Consider the following 7747-nt stretch of genomic DNA (forward strand, 5'->3'; position numbering starts at 1 on the left):
CCGCAGTCGACTACGTGGGAGTCCAGCGACATAGCCATTACGCTAACTGCTGGTCCCAAAATTTTTTTTTATTTTTATTTGACCAGAAAGGAACAGAGAGAAAAAGAGCAAGAGAGAGCAAGCAAGTAAGCCGCCAGGTCCGGGACTTGGACCGCAGTCAGCCACACAGGAGTCCAGTGCCCTTAACCACCATGCCACCTGCCAGCCCCACAAGCTAATATTTCTTAGAGAAAATTAAAAGGATTTTTATTGACTTTTATATGTTCTTGGATAAAATCATTCACATGTAAAAGTTTGACATTTGATATAAGATCATTTTTTAAATATGTGGAACAGACATAATTTTTCATTTCAACAGGACTTTCACCACACCACCTGCTGGCCCAATAAATGCTTTTTAAAAAAAATTTGGGTGTGAGGATACAAGGCAGGTGGTATGGTAGTTAAAGGTGCTGGATTCCCCCATGGCCTACCACAGTTCAAGTCCTAGACCTGGAGGCTTGCTTTCTCTCCCTTTCTCTCTGTCTCCGTGTGATCAAATTAAAAATAATAATAACAAATGGAATTAAATAAATACATATATATATTTTTTAATTTGGGTGTGCTGGGGGCCAGCAGGTGGCATGGTTAAGGGCACTGAACTCCCACATAGCTGACCGTGGTTCAAGTCCTGGACATGGCAGCTTGCTTTCTCACTTTTCTCTCTCTTGCTCTCTCACTCTGTCCCTCTTTGATCAAATTAAAATAAAGAAATAAAAAGTTAAATAAAATAATTCTAAAAAAGAAAATTGGGCGTAAAGACTGTGTGTGTATTCAACAGGAAACCACAATATTTAAATCAACCAACCTAATGTTACAACTATTGGGTTATCGGGATGGTCACAGTGCATTTTGGCATAGAAAACCAGAAAAATATGGGAACCAGCAGTTAGCGTAATGGCTATGTCGCTGGACTCCCATGTAGTCGACCACGGTTCGTGTCCCGGACCCGATGGCTTAAAAACTCACGCCGGGAGCGTGTGCGTGCGTGCCCAAGATCCCGAGAGGAGAATGGAGGAGAAGGGATTGCGGCGTGACCATCCCCCCTTGGGGGTGACTTCTCGCTTTCTGTCTCTATGTCTCTCTCTGTCTGTCTGGCGAGTGCACGCGCCCTACAGTGAAAATCTCTCACTCTCTCAAAAAAAAAAAAAAAACCAGAAAAATATGCCATGACTTTCCTCACAACCTAATACTTTGAAGTGGCCAAATGTAAACTAAAAAGCCTTAATTAAAGTAGTACAATTTTGTGTAACTTAGCATCAGTAGTTCAATAAATTTGGATTGCCATACAGGGGCTTGCATTATAAGAAAAACACACAAATATCTGATTATTATTGTTGTTATTAACTTGCCACAGGGCATTTGCACCTGCCAGTAACAGATAAAGAGACTGAAAGAGAGAATGAAAGTGAGAAAGCGACCCCCTGGGGCCAGCGGGTGGCATGATGCTTAAGGCATTGCACACCCACATGGCTAACCACACGGTACAAGTCCCGGACCTGGCAGCTTGCTTTCTCAATTTCTCTATCTGTCTCTCTCTGTTCTACTATAATAATGATGATAATGGTGAATAAAATTATTATTCTTTAAAAAATGAAGGAATAAATAAAATTAAATAAATAATTCTTAAAAGAAAGAAAGCGACTCCCATAAGGAACTGGCCACTATTCAGTCCCTACGAGATTTTGGGCATGCACACACATGGTTCCACAGATTATTTTAAACTCTTCTCAGCACTTTCTAGCAGTACACTCTCCTAAAGCCCAGTCCTGACTGACTGTCCTGGAGACTAACCCCACAGAAGGGACTGAACGTTTCTGGGTAGCCAGATAAGGCTGAGAACTGTCCCAGAGACCAGTCACACATGCCAGCAGGCCCTTCAGATTTCCATAACATTCATATTCCTCATTCCCAAATAACTACTGTACCTCTAAAGACAGACTTCATGTATTTTTTAGTTTGTTTAATTCCTTGTTCCTCACTGTCATTTGGTAAAACGTCTTGTGAGACCAACCTTGTTTATGGAAAATCAAGAGAAGGGATTGTTCATTCTTTGGCTTAGACATTGAAGAATTAATATCCCCTCCCAGACTTACTGTGGTATGGTCAGTTGGCATTAAATGGTTCCTGAGGGAAACTGAGACTTGGGCTGGAATCAAAGCCACTGGGCCAACCACCCCCTCCCACTGCCCAGCACAGCCTGAGGCTCTGCTCTGGGTGAGTGGAAGGCCTCTCTTCTCACTAACAGCGCCTTAGCACTCGCCAGGATCCTGGGAAAGCACATTCCCAGGGCGTCCATCTGTGGCCTGTGCTGTCAAAGGGCAGTTCATCTTCACTAACAAGAGCTCCACTTCAGCACGGCTTGGCAACCTGGAACAATTGATAATGCCAAACCATCCAAGGACTACTAAGGCTTTTTTATTTGTTGCAGTTTGGTGCTCAGTGGGATTCTCTCTTGATCCAAAGGGGAAGGGAGTCTTCAGTTCGGATTTTATTAAGTTTCTTTATTCACTGAACCCAGTTGAGAGGGAAAGTTGGCCCTTTACAGGCATTTACCACCAAAACATGGTGAAAGCACGTGGGCACCACAGCCATGCACAAGATGGGACCGTGACCTCAGTTGGCTGCAGAGCGCATGGACTACATTGTGCAGCTGGCTTGTCGCACTGGGCATGATGACCACGAGGCCCTGGGCTTCAGAAGTGGGGCAGGGGTGAAAGGTGGAGGGCTTTGCACTCACAGGAGACAGATCCTGGAGGGGCCCAGGCTGATGCAGATTTAGGCCTACGGTGTGTGTGTTGGTGGAGTGTGGGAGGCTGCGCACCAGTGAGTCTGCCGAGGTTTCTCAGAGAGCAAACAATTACCATGATTGGTTCCCTTCCAAAAACCTGACCTTAGAAACCTTGCTCTGATATGCACTACAATCCCTCAAATTTGCATATCTGGCACCTCATTGTCGGCGTCTGCCCCAGGGCTTGGGTCTGGCTGAATCATGATCAGAGGGCTGCTGGTGAGGAAGAGAAAGAGGACGAGAAAGAGAAAGCCCTCCATCTTGCCAGGACCAGGGAATTGGAAAGAACGAGACAAAGGGATAGAGTAGAAATGGACACAGGCAGCCTGAGCCTAGGTAGCCCAAGCAACTTGTGCCGCCCAGACAAACTGGACGTCTTTATTTATAGTACAAGAAGACATTACACATGTGTGTTTCATGATACTTCATGGATTGGTTGCTAGGTTACAGACAATAAGAAGCAGTTAACAAATCTATAAGGGATTAGTCACACCCAAGGCAAGGTGTATCCCTTGGCGGTAATCCCATCTAGAGTAAATCTCATCTTCCTTTCTAATGCAGAGAACTAGCTGTTAGGTGTGGGGAAGGAGCTAAAGAACTTCTCCATAAGGAGTGAGCCACCACACCCAGAGTAGGCTAAAGAACCTTTCAGATGCAGAGCAGGGATTGGATTTTACTATTTGGGGTCAAGATGTTTCTTGAAGTCCATCAGATGTGTCTGTTGGAACGCCCCTAGTAATTTCCACCCTTGCTCTGTCTGCAGCCAAGGTCAGGGAAAGACAAGTTACAAGGTTCTGCCAAACCCCAAAAGAGCATGTGGTGTTTGCTCAGCACATGTCCCCACATTTCCCCCTTTTTTGTTTTAAAGCCAACATGGCCTGAGTTGCTAGGAGGGAGGTCAGCACCAAGGGATACACACAGGCATTAGGTGACTACTATAACAATTAAGTAACATAGTATAAAATTAGTTAACATTATTTTCTTAGAAAGCAGCATTGGTGCTATGCAATTAAGGCAGTATAAGCTATTACGAGATAGATTAACTAAAATATAATTAAACGTGTAGGTCATACATGTAAAAATCCAGTCTACAGACAGTTGAACAAAGCAAATAGCATAGTTAACATTTTTTTGTTTTTGCAGGAATGAGATCCTGGTCACAAGTGTTCATTGAGTTAGCAGTCAATTTGGCACACATAGCAATGAACAAGTTCTCAGGAGTTGGTTCTTTATCTTGTTTCTTCAGCATTTCCTGAGCATCATTAGCTAATGCTTTGATGTCACCCCAAGTGCTAGGGTGGGTGGGCAGAATGGGGGTGAGGGAGTAGAGGAAGAAGGCAGGCTGTAGGGCCAGGTAACAGGGGCCGGCCAATGGGCACAGGACTAGTCTGTCTGATGGGGAGTCATCAGAGGGCAGAGGGGCTGGCACAAAGTCTGGGGCATTTCCAAGGCCACGACGGATGGATGTAAGACACGGACTTGCCACGGAAGCAGGTGAGTTGAAGAGGGCACCCACACATGCCAGGCTTCCCCAGGTCTGACCTGGCCTCCCTGCTCCAATCCCCACTCCCATGCTCCCAGGGCCCTCGTGGCCACCTTGGGTTCCTCTACTCATGACAGAACACGTTTTCATCACAAAAATGCAGCTGCCTGGCGCTCCACAGTGCTGGCAAACAGCTGTCCACACTGGGTGCCAGACAGAGCGCCCCAGGGTGCCCAGGCGCAGTACCAGCTAGAGGCCAATGAGCAAGTATCCTGCAGATGCCGTCAGTGTGGATGGAGGAGCACCTAGTGGAAGAGAAGGGTTTTGGTGAAGCCAGGGTCCGAATGCAGAGGGGAGAGCACAGTTCAGGGGCGGCAGGGCAGTGAGAGGAGGGCGTGTCTGCCCTCAGTGGCCTCCTAACAGGCTGAGCCCTAACAGGTCGGATGTAGCCTCAGGGAGGCCACGGAGACCAGGGTTAGGCGCCGGAATGCGGAAGACCCGGCCACTCGCTGGGGAACTCCGGGCCTTGTGCATTGGTGCTGTCGTGGTGATCATGCAGCCTTCTAAGCAGCTGACACGGGTTCAATTACTTGCCCACATACCCTGCGACATTTAGCCCAGTTCCACCGCCAGGATGCTCAGTGCCTTGCGGGGGAGGATGAAAAGCAACAGAGGACAGTGTGTGTGTGTGTGTGTGTGTGTGTGTGTGTGTGTGTGCGCTCAGGGGGGTCAACGATCAGGGATGAAGAGGCAGAGGACCAGCTGGCTGAAAGGATGAGCAGAAAGCAGGCAGGTGGGACTGAGCTCGGGTCAGAGCCAGATGGAAGCCCATGTGCTCTGAGGGTACCCCCAGCTCCCAACACTGTCGGGGAGAACAGCCCCTGGGATGCTGTGCCCGCCAGGCGGTGAGACTTGCCTCACTGATCAAGTGCGAGTTCCCTGGGAAGCCATCTAGGCCAGACCCCAGAGTGAGAGGGAGTGAGTTCAGGCAAGGCCGGTGAGAAATAGACTTCATGGGGCGCTGGGACAGCAATAAGCCCCGGTCAGGGCAGTGTGGACGTCTGAGGTGCGGTGTGTGTGAGAGACGTGTGGGGTTAGTTGAGGTGACTGGTGCCTGAGCACATGGGTGAGGTGGTGGGTCTAGTTTTTGGAATGTGGGGAGAGCGAGTGAGGGAGCAAAATCGGTGGTAGTGGGGGGAATGGGTGAGGGGAGCGGGCGCAGTTAGTGCCTGGCCAGTGGCACGTGTATGACATAAGCAGCGAAAAGGTCCCTACAGGGTAGAGAAGTGGAAGAGTCAGGCATGGGGGTGAAAACAGAAGTTTCTAGACTGGCGGAAAGGAGGACGTGGTGGGAAAGTGGGATGGAGGAGATTTGTAGGAGCAAAGGGCCTCACTGGAGTAGGCCGGGGCTGGGCACGGTTGGAGCGTCTCGGCTGTAGCTGGCGCCCGTGGAGCACAAGAAGGCACGAGCCGTACACTGGGGATTTGGGGCTGCAGGACCAAAATGAGGACAGATAGCTGCATGGGCCGGGAATCGAACCCGGGCCTCCCGCGTGGCAGGCGAGAATTCTACCACTGAACCACCCATGCACTGATACCGGTGGGGGAAAGGACGGAGGCCTAGGAGCGCTTCCTGCCAGCCCCGGGCGCGCAGCCGGTGGTTGTACTGGTGGCCCGCGCGCTGAGCGTCTTGAGCTCCCGCGAAGCGCACAAGCAACGCCGGAGGGGGCTGGGAGCAGACTAGCGACCAGGAGAGACTCTAGTCCCGACGAAGGCGTGGAGAGTTAGGCACACGGAGGGAACGGCGTCGTCTCTGTGGCACAGGGGTCCCAGACGCGGAGGAAGAAGCCGGGAGCCTCACTGGGCCCTTGGGACGTCCAGTTGCCGTCGGGGAAGGTGTGCTGTGGCGGGCGTGGCGAGTGCGGATGGTGTCGTCGGCTACCGCACCTTGCCGGGACCCCGACCTACAGTCCTTTTCTGGCTGGCTTTCTGGCCTGTGCAGCGCGTGGGAGCCAGAGCGCGGAAATCGAGGCCGGCGTGAGGATGGAGGTGGGTTTGGGGGACGAGTGGTCCTGTGGGGAGGAGAATGACAGTTCTCACCTCCACCGTCGCTGCGTGCGTCTCCAGCCACAGAGCGCTGCTGGAGCTAAGAGATCCGGGTCTGTGGGAGCCTCGAGGCTCCCGGGTACCGGAAGACAGGCTCTGCTGGGCTGTTGGTAGGGATGGAGGTCGGGGGCTTTGGAGCGCCTGGATGGATAGGAGGAGCCTGTAGGCAGAGCGTGGCGCTGAGCGTGGCGGCTGGCTGGCGGTGGCCAGGTGAGGGTGGAGGCTTGGCTTCCGGGAAGGCCATGAGTGGGCGAGGTGAGGCAGGTGGAAGGGTCAGGGATGGGGACTGGCGACGTCGTCCGGCTCGGGGAGGGTGGCGGATATCTTGGCCATCTGCCGGCGCCTCCTGGGGACCATGTGTCCAGATCTGACTACCCAGGCCGGCCAGGTACAGGGATCTGGGAGGGTACGGCTAGTGGGTGTGGAGGGGGTGGACGGGAGGACGGCGGAGGGGAGGATGGTGGAGGGGGTTGGGAATGTTGGGGCCGGAGTGTTTCTGGTGACCTGAAGCCCAAGGTGAACCAACGTGGGGGCCCCAGCCTTACAGTAACATGCGGACGGCCACCTGCTCAGGGTGCAGAGAGCGGTACTGAGGACTTGGTGCAGCGCACAGGACTTGGGATGGCGGCCTCAACTAGCAGAAGTCAGGGGTGGGTGTCAGACCGTGGAGGGCTTTGCACGCTCGTGACTGATCCTGCGGGCCGGTGGTGTTGCTGGCGGAGGCTGTGCGTGTCAGTGTGGAGTGGGATGGGAGCCTGGGGTCTGGAATGGGGGGAGGGGGGACCGGCAGGTTAGAAGGGATACTTAGCGGGAGGCCAGAGGCTGTGGAGTGTGGCCACAGGGGTCGCGAGAGGGTGCGTGGCCAGAGGCAGGTGGCAAAGGGCAGAAGGGGCTGGCTGGCTCGGGGGTGTTGGGGCGGGAAAATGGCGAGTTACCTAAGACGAAAGTGTTGGAAAGGTGGTGATGAAAGAGATGCCAGAGTTGGAAGAGTAGGCAAGCCGGCAAGCCGAGCAGGCTAAAATGTGGGCTTGTCAGGAGTGGGATTCGAACCCACGCCTCCAGGGGAGACTGCGACCTGAACGCAGCGCCTTAGACCGCTCGGCCATCCTGACAGCTCGCCTGGCTGCTTCCCCATTAGCTAGTCTGGGAGCGGGCGCCAAGCGCCAGTGCCCTGGGCTAGGTGCGCCGAGGCCTGGCGGCCTAAGGTCCAGGTGAGCAGGCTACAGACCGCGCCGCGCTGGCCCTGGGATGGCCAAGTGGACCGCGCCGGCAGGTAGCGACATCGAGGTCCCGGCGCCCGCAGGTGCAAAGCAGCCCGCCTTCCTCCC

The 7747-nt window shown here is 52.9% G+C and overlaps 2 non-coding genes across 2 annotated transcripts; both read right to left on the reverse strand.

Moving 5' to 3' along the window:
* Nucleotides 1-5832: 5832 nt before the first annotated feature.
* Nucleotides 5833-5903, reverse strand: TRNAG-GCC (transfer RNA glycine (anticodon GCC)). The gene has a single exon. It is a non-coding gene; the product is annotated as a tRNA-Gly (tRNA).
* Nucleotides 5904-7448: 1545 nt separating this feature from the next.
* TRNAL-CAG (transfer RNA leucine (anticodon CAG)) lies at nt 7449-7531 on the reverse strand. The gene has a single exon. It is a non-coding gene; the product is annotated as a tRNA-Leu (tRNA).
* Nucleotides 7532-7747: the final 216 nt, after the last annotated feature.

This window comes from Tupaia chinensis, unplaced genomic scaffold, assembly GCF_000334495.1.
Source record: "Tupaia chinensis unplaced genomic scaffold, TupChi_1.0 Scaffold139585_1, whole genome shotgun sequence".
Taxonomy (NCBI): domain Eukaryota; kingdom Metazoa; phylum Chordata; class Mammalia; order Scandentia; family Tupaiidae; genus Tupaia; species Tupaia belangeri.